The sequence below is a fragment of the Cimex lectularius genome, unplaced genomic scaffold (assembly GCF_000648675.2).
Source record: "Cimex lectularius strain Harlan isolate CLEC.00 unplaced genomic scaffold, Clec_2.1 scaffold4, whole genome shotgun sequence".
Classification (NCBI taxonomy): domain Eukaryota; kingdom Metazoa; phylum Arthropoda; class Insecta; order Hemiptera; family Cimicidae; genus Cimex; species Cimex lectularius.
Window position 1 is genome coordinate 1,268,508 of NW_019392723.1, and position 13,726 is coordinate 1,282,233.

Sequence of the window (13,726 nt, forward strand, 5' to 3'; positions counted from 1 at the left end):
TACTTAACAAGTCGATGTTTATGTTATGTTCAATAATTTTTTTCCGAAGAAAACGCCCATTTATTTTTATAATTCGTGTCAATTCATTGATTTATACGAAAGAGACGATGACGCAAGAGAGTATAACGCAATTGGTATCAATACGTTATGAAACTTGGCTAAAATACGTCTTCATGAGTGATGTTTTAGGAGAAAATCTACAGAAACATTTGGAAAAATTATTTAATTTAATGGGAAGACTTTAAAAGGGTGAGGGAAACATTTCGTTATTACTTAACAACTCCGATCAATCATTCTTTATAATTTGTTAAACCGGTTTCATTAATAAGTAGGGTACAGATGAAATATTGTAAAGTTAAAAAAATAAATTTTAAAAAAGCCTTCCTTTAAACAACTAAGTCAACACGTAGGGGGCTTTTTTTCAGGAAAGCACGGCCCCAATAATTGTCCCAAGTGACCAATGGGGCGAGATAAATCAGTTACAGCGGTGATGACTAAATTAATCCGATTTTCTCTCCTAAAACCCGACAAAACGAGAAGATGAAAAACGAGTGGCTATCAAGTTGATCTAATTTCTTAAGTTAAAAGCTTGTTTAAAGTTAAATACATCGGTTAAATGTTGATAATGTTTTTTTATTAATAAATTATAATTCTAATAATATAATTATGATAAATTCACTATTTTCGTGGTCCGCTTGACCAATTAATATACTACAATTAATTAAGGTTTTTTAGTTGAGATAAAAAAAAGTTAATGGCACGAGCGGGATTCGAACCCACGATCTTCGGCTAGATACGCCGCTGCTCTACCACTTGAGCTATCGTGACCTCGATCTACTCGAATGTCGTTTAATCGGATTAGGATGCTCGACGACAAATGAAATGGCCACGGAGAGCATTAGTGAAGTATACTTCATTTTAAATCATTAAATTCACTAATTGATATATTACAATTAATTAAGGTTTTTTAGTTGAGATAAATCCGATTTCACGACATTTGAAAAATTGCAAAAGGGAGGGAAAATTCAAAAGGTGGGGTTGAGATGAGAAGTTAGTGTCCGAGTGGATCGAGGTCACGATAGCTCAAGTGGTAGAGCATCGGCGTATCTAGCCGAAGGTCGTCGGTTCGAATCCCGCTCGTGCCATTGACTTTTCTATCTCAACTAAAAACCTTAATTAATTATAAATTATAATTTTATTAAATGTTCATATGCGTACACTCATATATTAAAGATTTATCAGTTTAAAATATTCATTACTAGTTTTTTCTTTTTGCTTTCTCTTGGTGTAGGAATTGCCTTACTGGTGCTCATTTTCTTTAGGTGGTAGTTAAGTGGCCTATAATCTTTCACCGTGCTCGGGGAACCGATAGGCCTGCAGCCCGATTGATCTCCTTCTCGTTGAGTAAAAGATCCCTATTGATGTCCTTACTGAGTACTGGAAACGTCACTGATGCGGACAAAAGCGATCTTAAGCTCCACTTCGCTGAAGCACGGTACGCTTGCTTATCTCGCTACGGAACTCTTTATAAATCACTTAGCTTACCCCATACCTGCTTTCATCTTGTGCTTCAGTTTTTCTTTCTCAGGCCATTCTTCCAGCTCTAGCTAAAGCACTTTTCGGTGTGCCAAGTTTTGGTTCCGCTCATTAGGCAATTTAGACATTCTTAGATTAGTTTGGAGTTAAAAGCATTTAACTGCCTGACTTTCCGAATGTTTGTATATCTGATCTCTTTTCATATTCATCTTTACTAACTTCAGTAGGAAAGTGAACCCCTTACAGCTCCATCTGGGAACATCATTCGAACCACCATCATGGGTTTTGGACGTGCCATCATAAGACAACATTATCGGTTCACTGACTCACTGACATTATGCATTACTGGGAGTGACATTTGGTGGAGATTCTAGATTTATGCGTTATCCCATATACCTCGCTATAAGTGCCCACTCCCTAAGAACCAAACCACACTAGTTCTACGTAAGTTCCTAAGCACTCGGCTCGGACGGAAACAAGACCCACTTATTTCTTATCATATGACACGAATATCTGAGGGGGTGCAGAGTTGTCGCACCGCAATCGTACGGCCTCGTAAACGAATTTAAAACATCCCCTTAATCCAATGCTCATGTGGAGGTCTCACCAATCCAGATCATGTACACTGCCTCTTCAGCCAAACCCTGAATCCGCGCCCTACAAGAACTCACTATTCAAGTTTCACGCGAGGCCGCCAGGGCGAACTAAGGGTGTAAGATGTAAAAAGTGCCAAAATTGTAGCATATGACCAAAAATGAGACATTGTGTTTACGTCGACATTCATTTAAAAATGGTAGTACGATTAATATTAATTGAATAATAAAAACTGAATGAATGTGGGTTATCTTATACAGAGCCACTGGGCTAGTAATATAACATTTATACTTCATCTGTAAATAATACAATAGTTAACGAAGGAGGGATCTTTTTCTCTGGCATTGTGGTCTGATAAAACAATTGATATCGGCATCCTATTGTTACTATTTTTAAAGGGCGTTTTTACGGTTGAAAAGCCATTCCACGCTCCGATAAATCTACATTCATTAAATGAGATCTTTCTTTATTTCAGAACCCATGATGTCGGGGCATTTAATTATTTGGAAAACCCCTGTCATCTTGAATCATTACTAGTTTATTGGTTTCAAATATTGAATTTATTTAGTTCCTTAAACAATTGATAGACTCTACTTTAAACGTATGAATTATTTTTGTAACTAAGAAGTTTTTCAAAGGATCTAAACATCTATCAGGTTTTTTGAGTATGTTTTATGACTTGGTATTGACAATCGACAACATAAAAAAACTCCAAAATAATTGCTTTGCCAATGACTGGCAATTTCCGTTTTTCAAAAAATGCGCAGTACCAATTTTGGCAGGTGTTTCAAACGAGAAAATGAAAGAGTTAAAATTAAAAGAGTTGATTGTTCGCACTCCTCATTCCAGAAGGCTATACCAAGACGCCGCCAGTTAAAAAGCAATCAATGAGAATATTCAGTACCAAGTTGGAAAGACAAAATGTACTCAAAAAGAATCTTCAGTGCCAAGTTGTGAAGCTGAGAGTTAATCAAAGAAAGTCTTCTGTACCATGTTTTAGAGATAAAAATTAATAAAAAAAAGAATTTTCATACCATATTGTATGGGCATGAGGTAGAGAAACAAAAAATAGGAAACTTCAGTATTCCTTAAAATCCATCGTTGTTGAGATAAAATTTGGCCGCGACCAAAACGATCCTATTTAGCAATGTGTGTTAGAATATAACAATTAATTATGGCTACAAAATAATAATTTGTATTTGGTAAATTGTATATAATATAATAATTAACACATCAATTAATCACAAGCTGAAGCAAGCTGTCATTTAACAAGAACATGTTAGGGGATGTCGGTGGCCGCAACGATTTAGGCGTTGACTTATCACTGTAAGGTAAAGGTCCCGGGTTCGAATCTAGCGGCCCTGCATTCGAACCAAAAAAAAAGAAAGTTATGTAAGTATGTTATAATGCTCTTTGTTCGAATGTAACCAGCACTACATAAAAAAACACAAATCCATAATATAAATAATAAATAATTTACATACAATGTAATAATTCTATACAATGTTAGAAATCTTACTGCTCACCTTTAGATCATTTCTTCTGTTCTATTACTATACAAGACTTGTATTAAATTTATTTCAAATATTTTATTGTATTTTGATTTATATTATTGTAGCGCAATATTTTCTCCCGAGTGTAATAAGATGGACTTTACGGCTCGACTGCTGAGAAAAAGACCTTTCCACAGTCGATAAGGCCAATATAGCTTTTTTTGTTTCAACAAATAACGTATGCGTCAAGATTTACAAAAGGATTAAAAAATGTGATTAAATGTTGATTCTTTATTTTTAATTTGGAAAATATTCGATCACTTTATCCCTGGATTACTCTTTGAGAAAGTTGTCTTTGCGATAAGTATTTTGCTTCCCAGCCATTGTGGTGTTTCTTTCTTTTTGACATTTGAACAGAAACCGTAGATGATTAAGCAAATCGAGCTTAATAAAGTTTTAATACGATTTTATGCGAACTTTATTTTATGAACATATGAAGGAAAATTCACTACATGTAATAATGGAATTATTAAAACGGGGAAAACTTTTAGATGTGGGGTAGAAGTAAATTTAACTTATTACAACTCCTTCGTTACTTTCCCTTTCCCCAAAAATTAAGGTTCAAGGTTTATTGAGGGCCTTTTAAAATAAATTGAAAATAGTTACAGGAATTTGTTAGGTTTTAACGCAATAAACACCCGACTAAGAATGTAGGAGGACCAAGAAAGTACAATTCCAAAACTGTGAATTTGGACCCGTTTGTATTTTTCATCTTAAATATTAAATCAGAAAAATGAGGAAAATTGGCGGTAAATACACGGATGTCATTAATTCCAATTGAACACTGTTTTAATTAGATCTGCACCCTTAATTGAATTCAGAGAGGACTTGACATATTCCAGTCATACCTCGCAGTAAAAACAGGTTTTGACACCAACACAAACATCTTCCAATGGACGTCAATACGTCAGGGGCTTTTCGTACAAGTCAAATTAGGACTAAAAAGTCCCTATTGTCCTATACTTGATTCTCAATACTATTTGAGATATTTCACTTTTTAGGTTGGTTCGCTATTCACGACTTAATTCCATTAAGTCGCCGTATCTCCCCCCCCCCACAGGATCATCTTCATCTACGCGGCGCCGGTGTGTTGAAAAAAAAGCCTATTTGTAAGTATGTCCGGTTTGAATGCAGGACCACTGGATTCGAACCCGGGTCCTTTACCTTACATTGATGAGCGCCGTGTCTACGCCTTCCGTCCGTTACGGCCACAGACGACCCTAGTCCCCGTATCTCATAAAATATTACTCCTACAGTAAATTTGATTATAACAATAGAAAAAGCATTAAAAACCCTGTGAGTTTATATTGTTGTTTTTCTATAGCAATTCTAAGCAAACAAATTACAAAACAACTTTTTACGACTTTCCAAATTTCTTATCTAAAGTTTATGTAAGATTTTCTTGGTTCTGAAAATACTGAGAGATATGGTTTTTGTTCGAAATGTTGCCCCTACCAATGAGCTATAAACACAAGTATTTTATTTTCAAAAATCAATGAACACTTATAACCAATGTAAAATTTACGTTTGATTGTCAAAATTTTGATTTTTGGTAAACGGTTCTAAAAAAAAATCATTGCAGCAATTTTGTAAATTTTATTAATAGATAATCTTTGTAATACGAAATAAACAAAAAAGATGTTTTGATACGAAATTGAACATAAGGAAAAACAGAAAGCTTCTAAAATTTAAATTAAATGTTCAATATATTCACATTTTGTTAGAAGCATTGTATTTTTGTTGTTAAATTTTATGCCAAAGAGTTTTTTTTTTTTTACTTTGTATTATTTTCATTATGTCTAATGGAAGTTTTAAAACCTTGATGGCTAGTTTTTAAAACCATTTGTAACGGAAATATCAAATTTTTAGCAATTGAACGTTAATTTCACATTTGTGATTACTGACCTTTGAGAAATGAGTATACGTGTGTAAATATTAGTAGAGGCAATTTTTTTGTAAGCTCCATAATGTCAGTATTTACAAAATCAAGATTATCTTACTTAAAACTTCAGACAAATGCTTTGTATATTCGTAAAAGTTTATATTTTAAGTGATTTTTTTAAGGTTACAATAAAAAAAGAATCTCATAGGGCTTTCAATATCACCTTTCCATTGGTGTAATCAAATTTATAGTAGGCGTAACATTTTGTGAGAAATTAAGTTGTGAAAAAGAGAAGTACCCTAGAAAAGCTGAATTTCTCGAATACAATTAAGAATCAGACTTTGGACAAGAGAGACTTTCTCGTTCAATTTGGCATGTAAGATAACCTTCTGAAATATTGATACTGTTCACGGCATACCACGTAAAAATAAGATGGGACCGAGGTTGATGCCTTGCGGAACAGCCGATTTTGTATAGCGGATCAGGGAAACGATGTACTTGAAAATATCAGGCAGATTTTAGGATGTGATAATTAGTGTGAAGGAATATTGAGAATCAGACTTTGAATAAGAGGTACGTTTTAGTCCAATTTGGCATGTAGGATAACATTCTGAAATATTGATACTGTTCACGGAATACCGTGTATAAAGAGGATGGAACGGAGGATGATGCCTTGCGGAACACCCGGTTCGGTATAGCGGAGATATTAAGTGTGGAAGGAACTTGAGTTTCTAGCGGAAACCCTTAGGAATGTGAAATATCCCGAATAGAATTGAGAAACAGACTTTGAATAATAAGAACTTTTTTTGGCACGTAGGACAATAATCTTGTGAAATATTGGCATTGTTCACGGGAATCCTTGTAAAAAGAAGATGGGACGGTAGTAGGTACTTTTAATTCAATTTGGCATTTAGAATAAATAACTTCATGAAGTGTTGCCCTCTGTTCCCAGGACACCCTGTATATTTTAAATAAATCACTAGGCCATATCAGCTAGATTCTTTGGCTGGGAGATCAATGACGTACCCTGTATTTTTAACAACTGATTTATGCAATTTCTTATTCGTCTATTTCTTCAAAGGTATAACGATTGCTATAGTTAAATTTGTTGGATGTCGCGCATGTTCATCGATCATTGCTAATTTCCGAATATGGATATGGGCGATAATTAATGGTGACAATATCGACATTAATTGTTTTAATAACTACATCAATTTCACTAGAAAATTTCCAATTGTAACAGGTCTTTGTGTACAACATGAAATGCATCCCATAATAAATGAGAGCTAAATGAACATTGCCGTATTATGTTAATATTATTTTAATTATTGCCAATGGGATTTCGTGAAGGATTATAACAAGTTATTGAACATGAGAGTAATTTATATTAATTAATGAAACCGAATAAAGCTGGGTCTTGAAAATTGGTAAATTCGACATCGACAATAATTTTTACAAGAGTGAGAGAGGGGAGGAGGGAGAGAGAGAGAAAGAGAGAGAGAGAGAGAGAGAGAGAGAGAGAGAGAGTGAGTGAGTGAGAGGGGGCTGGCAATAGTTTTTCCTGAAACACTTTCCCTTCTAAACAGTTCAATTTCATTTCCGTATACGAATCCGCCACTTGTTGATATAACTTCGTGCTTTACGCTACTAATTTACGAGTGAGGGGCCGCGGTAGCCGAGTGGTTAAGGCGTCAGACTCTCGGCTAGTAGATCCCGCGGTCGTGGGTTCGATCCCCACCGTCGCCTCTGGACTTTTTCTAACGCCTAAGGGGACCGGTGGCCGCAATTGAAAGAAATTGACACGGCACTCATCAATGGAAGGGGCGGGATCGGATCTCAGCGACCCTGAATTTTGGTCCCAACCCCCTTCATAAATGAGTTTCTTCGATGGAAGAACACCGGTACAACGGGGGCTCAAGTTCACATTTGTGTTGCGAGCCCTCCCCCAAAATATGGAGCCAGGGATAAAGTACAATAAGGTGTACAGCTCAGCTGCAGTGCTCAGGAGGGAACTCCTCCAGTCCCTGATATCCCCCCCCCAAAAAAAAAAAGTACGAGTACTCACTAAATGTTCGAGTGAATCGCTAAAACAGGGCAGTGTTTTTCAGCTCACCCATTATTTCCAATTTTTACTACCTGCCAAATTGAAGGAGGAGGTTATTGTAAGAATGGGAATATTCCTTATTCTTATGGGACTATTTCACAGAAAATCAAAATTGAAAATAAGATTTGCGAATCGTTCGTTTTTTCGCGATGGAGGTTGTTTAAAATATGGTTTATCTTTAACCGTTGTGCTTAGTTGTCAAGTTATTTAGGCATACTACGTTTTAATTTGAAGCAAATATTGTCAATTCCGGTCATCTTCGGCTCCAATCTTTAAGAATGGTAACAAATTATCATTCACTAATTATCATTCCATAAGTAAATCATCTGTCATTGCCAAAGTCATGGACTCTTCAGTTGCAGGTGTTGCTGGCTTAGAAGGCTCGTTTTCTCATCAAAGCGTGGTTTCCTAAAAGGTCGATCAACAACTAAAAACTAATTATTTGTAAAGATGTAGAGAATGCTCTGGAGAATAATTACGAAGTACATTTCTTTTATACCGACCTATCCCAAGTCATTGACCGGGTTGATAGATTTATCCTATTGAATGAAATTAACCCTTTCTTGTCCAAGGTTACCTCAGGCAAATGTGCTAAAGGTTAGCTAATCCCTTGAGTTTGGAACGAGTGCGGAGTTTTTCCTTCAATATTTCATCGCGTGTATTGGCAGCACTTATTTTTTTTGGCGCCAAACTAAAATCTATATGTTGTAATCTTCTATCATCTCTTACATGGCTCTTCACCCCATCCCTGCATCTTGTATCGATTGTTATATTTGCAAAACATAACATTTTTCTTATCTAGTTTCCCTTTCTTGCCCAAAGTTCCTTCAGAGCGATGCCAACATTAGCAATTTTGTTTGAGGTTAGCAGGAAACCCCGTGAGTTCTGAGCTGGCGCAGTGTTGTTCTTACTATGTTTCTGCAGTGATTGATTTGGCGCTAATCAAACTCTCTATCACTAAACTTACGGGAATTGCTAATGTTTGTCTTGCTTTAAGAAAACATTGGGTCGTATGTGTTAAAGTTCTGGTGTTGTCCAGCCTCTACTGGGTTGCGTCTCGTTTTTCGTGGAAGTCGTTCCTTCTCCGTATCTTATAGGGAAGCTCTCTCTCTCTCTCTGATCCGGTTTTGGTAAATTCAGTAGTACCTGTGGATTCCCAATCAGGCCCCGTAATGTTCTTATTAGTCTTTAGTGATGTATGTAATGATACTACTGGCTCTCTGGTCTCTATGAGTCTATGCTGGCTCAAGATAGCAAAATAATAAAATTTTCTAATTCAGGTGATAGTATGATTTTACAAAATGTGCCCCGCCTTTTCTGACGAATTCTCGTAATCCTTAAGATAAACTCATACCATGTGTTATAATTCCCTTTTCTCGCAAAATATTTGACCAAATTCATAAATTTACTCAGTTAATAATAGCACTATCCGTGAAGTGTACTGATCTTGACTTGATGACTAAGGACACACAAAAAACAAACCATTATTTGGGCCATTTGAAAACCATTATACTGATGTCATTAATAGAGCTCTAAACCTAGGTTTTATGAAAAGAATGGCCGATTTTTCCGGATTTTTCAAATGTCTTTGCTATAGAAAATTTATACCAATTCCTCGACTTTAGTATATTGGAATATGCTTCAATAGTCTGGGCCCCTTACTATATCACGGATATGGCTTTTATTGAGAGGATACAATGAAAATCCCTTAAATACTTATTGTATAAGACGTCTTGGCATTGAATATAAGGATCTACTCTCGGCCATTCAATTGGAGTTTGCCACCCATAGGCTAGGTTTGACATTGCTGTTCTACGGCTGGATTGTGCTCAATGATCTAATTCATTCCCCAAAGATTTTGGAGCGCGTTTCCTTTAACAACCCTGGAAGAAACCTGACACGCCATGAGGTGTTCATTGTCGAGCTGCAAAGGACAAATTATGGATCGTTAAGGACCATATTTCGCTGGAGCTGCTGAATAAAACAGGAAATAGTGCTGATCCCTTCAATGATCCCATCGCCATCATTAAATTTGCTTTCAGCCCTGGGTTAAATAGTATAAAGCCATTTTTTAAATTATTTTTATCTACATCGTTTTTATATTGAGTGAATATATTCTTCCTTTTGTACAGTTTATCTATTTTTGTATTAATTTATTTTAGTTTTGACTGATATGTTATGAGCACATGCCCGGGGAACTACAGTATTAAATAAATAGATAATTCCTTGAAGAAAACGAGAAAGACCACGGCAGTTCAATCAACAAAGCGAGGGGTCAAAAGAACGACCAAATATGTAGAGTATGGTAAGGTTTAATTATGAACGCCCTGAAAAAGATGGGCCAATATATACATGTAAAAAAAGCGGAGACTCCTTGACATACCAGTTCCAAAAAATAACAGGGTAGCGCAAAAGATGTATTAAGTGCTATACATGTTACTTGATAAAGTTTTACATTCCCAGTCCTCCACCACACGGCCTTATAGGACGTGACTTGAATTCACAGAAATCGCCCAGACCCAATACTCCAAATGGGAAAAGACCGAACACACCTGGCAGATAAATCCAGTGATGATAAGTAGACCAAGATGATCGGAAACGACCAAATTAATTTTTTCTCCTCAAATTATAATTGGAAAAAGAGAGTCTTAGGGCGGTAAAATACAGAGCATAGAGAGGTTAAATCTGAACACCCTGTAAGAGAAAGAAGTGGACGAACTTTCTCGAGTATGTACATGAACTTTCGAGTGAGATGAGGAGACTCCTTGACCTCCTGATAAGTTCATAAAACGAGGTAGTGCAAGGATGAGTATTTCTTCCGCTGGATTCGAACCGGGGACCTTTACCTTACAGTGAAGAGCGACGTGTCAACGCCTAAACCACCACCGACGCCCCCTAGGATGCGTATTAAGTGTTATACATAGCGGGAAAAGTACAGAGTATAGAAAGGGTTAAATGATCCCTGTAAGACTGGACAGACTTTTCTCGAGTATGTACATGAACTGGTGAGTGTAATGCGTTGAGTCCTTGACTCCTGATATATCAAAAACCGAGTTGCACAAGGATGTGTATTAAGTGATATTGCATGGTTCTAACATAAAATTTTACTCCCCCCCCCCACCATCACACAATGGTTAATACAGACAATCTAGTCACTTTTAGCACGAGTAAAAGCTCCTCATTTATTTGATAACCTCTACGCAACTATTAATCTACCAAAGCTGTGCTTTATGCAAAATAAAAAAACCATCAAAAACTCTAAACTTAGTTGTAGGAAACTATCATACCTGATTCACTCTTGTGTGTACTTACGTCTTAACTTTGATATACTTTTAACTGATAGGGTCATGTTCAAAAGAATGGGGCACAGTCCAAGTCTCCCAAAGATTTATTCTTGCAAGTTCTAAAATTGATTTTTGGTGCTAAAACATCACATAATCAATGTTCCATAATTAACTCACATTGGCACAGGACATTTAACACATAAAATTATGTTGTTTTCACTTTGAGCCGTTATATGTCCATAACTAGAGGACATGGATTAACATTCCCGTGTGGTCCCTGGGAATCATGGATTACAAGGAACAGAGAAAAAAGAAGACTCACTAGCATAATAATATAACTTTTGACTTACATCTGATAGCCTAATACAAATCTCCCATTAGCATTAAAAAACTGATGTGTTAAACATTTTAATTAATATGCATATCAGGTGATTATTCTTGTGAGAGAATAGGACATTTCAATGTCAGGAACCCTGCTGATGGTACCTCACCACTCTGATGCCATCGAGCCTCAATTACACATCCCACTACTGGATGTAAGGGTTTTTGGCACAAGAGAATCTAGAAAATGTCCCCAAAATAAATAACCTCGATAGCCTGAGAGTCTTTAGTAGGCAATGCTATTTTACTGTTTCAGACTGCCAACACAAATTTTAATTATAAAGGCTAATAAATTAACTGATGCATTAGGAAAATTTTTATGTAGAAATAATTTATGATAAAACAGAAATTTATTTATTAATTTTTACCTGAATCAAAGAGGAAATGATTAATAATGTTTAAATGTTGTTTGCTTGAGATAAATTATAAATATATTGATAAATAAATGGGAAATAATAGGATATCTGTTTTTTTGGCAATTTTGACATAGTGAAAAAATGTGTCTGGGTGAAAAGCCTTACTTATGTCTTAGTAACATGTTACGTAAAAATTTTTTTACATATTTTTATTTGTACCCTGTACATAATAGTACACGTAACAAATGTAACCATAACATGTTTTTTCATTTGGTCACATTACTAACAATAAAGCCAGCGCTGCACCCAAAGGACATACATCATTAGTAACCAGCAAATGCCTGGCAATCATTGTGTGGGATTAAGGGGCAAGGAGGCCTTGGGGCCATTGTCGATTAAGGATGGGATTGTGCAGAAATGGCTCAAGCAGTAGAGTTAGGAGATTGGTTAAAATGGATCAGTGTGTAGACAAAAGGAAAGATAAGTCATTGTGGATAGTGACGTAGTAAGGAGTTTTGACAATTTATCTGTGAAATTTTGATTGGAAGGATTGGATGTGCTGGATGTTGGATAGCTTGGCAGAACCCCACAGTTCCACTCCGTAGTCCAAAGTCTTGTGTAAGGTAGTTTAGTTTTGATGGTCAAGCCAAATTTCAGTCCTACAAATCTTTGTAGGTGTTCAAGACTTATGTTAAGTTGTTGTCTCCTAAGTCTTGTGGGGGGGGGGATTCCACATCAGTCTGCTATCAAAGTATGACTCTAAGTATTTCACTTGAATCGAAGTCAGTATCTCTTTGTTGATAAACAAAGTTAAAATTATAGATTGATAGAGATCATATTTCACCACAATTATATAAATGAAATTTAACCTCTGAAGAAAAAAAACTTATGAAACATTTTAAACTGACTGACTTGATCAGTTTACTAGGTCTGACAATTTCTGTGGGTTTAGATTTCATTCAAACCAAGATAGTTGATGGATGTACAAGTTTTCTCATTTGAATGTATAATATTAAGAGTTTGTTTAATTATTTTAATTCTGCACAATAATTGCTGCATAGAGAGAAAGGTCAAACCAGGGCATCCAATTCTTATTTGGCATGCTAGCAGATATGGGTTTGAATCAGTGTAGCCCATAAAATTTTAATTGATAATAATAAGAAAGTAAATTATTGTAAAGTTGTTCTGTCTCTATGAATATTTGAAACTTAGTTCTTCAATACTTGTCTAATTATTGTTTTTTTTTTTAATTTTTACAAATGAATAACATGCCATTGACTTAGGCTCAGTAGATCTTATCAGGGTCATTTCCATTTTGGGCACAACTATTAAAATTTTGGTAACATTAATTAAATCATTAACAGAGAAATTTTCATCCCAAGCAAAAGGAGTAACAATATTAAGGGCGGCTAAGACTACTGGATCTATTTGTTAAAAACGTTTTTTCTTGTATATCTCAACGCATTCTGCAATAGGTGGCATCTCATTCAAAAAATTATATGTCTTATATTATGTCAATTTTCTTTGTATCTGCTTATCAACACATTAGTAATAGCATAGTATCAACATTGAAAACGTCCTTGTCATCAAAATGCTACAAATCGGGGAAGCAGGTTTTCGAAGATTTTAATTTTGGCAATATGAGATTCAAACATTACTTTCTATGTATATCGTATAATATCATTTTATTCTATTCTGTCATCTAAAGACTTGTTCACCCTTCTTCGAGGCCTCTGGGATCTGTTAACCTGGCGATTTATTGATTACAAAGCCATGGCTTTTTTTTCTAGTTCTGTCAGGTAGAACTTGCATCTCGTACTAAAAATACACAGAAAAGTTCAATTGCACTTTGGCACTTATATTTAATTTATGTATTGTGTTCTGGATGTACACTGACCAAAGAAGACCTGAGTATAGATGGTTAGCCTAGGTGTAAAAATAACCTCTCTGCTGTAGTCGGGTTAGAATGTTATTTAGACATGAGTTAGACTTTTCACCCTGATATATATATACTTTTAAACTATACCAAAAGTGCC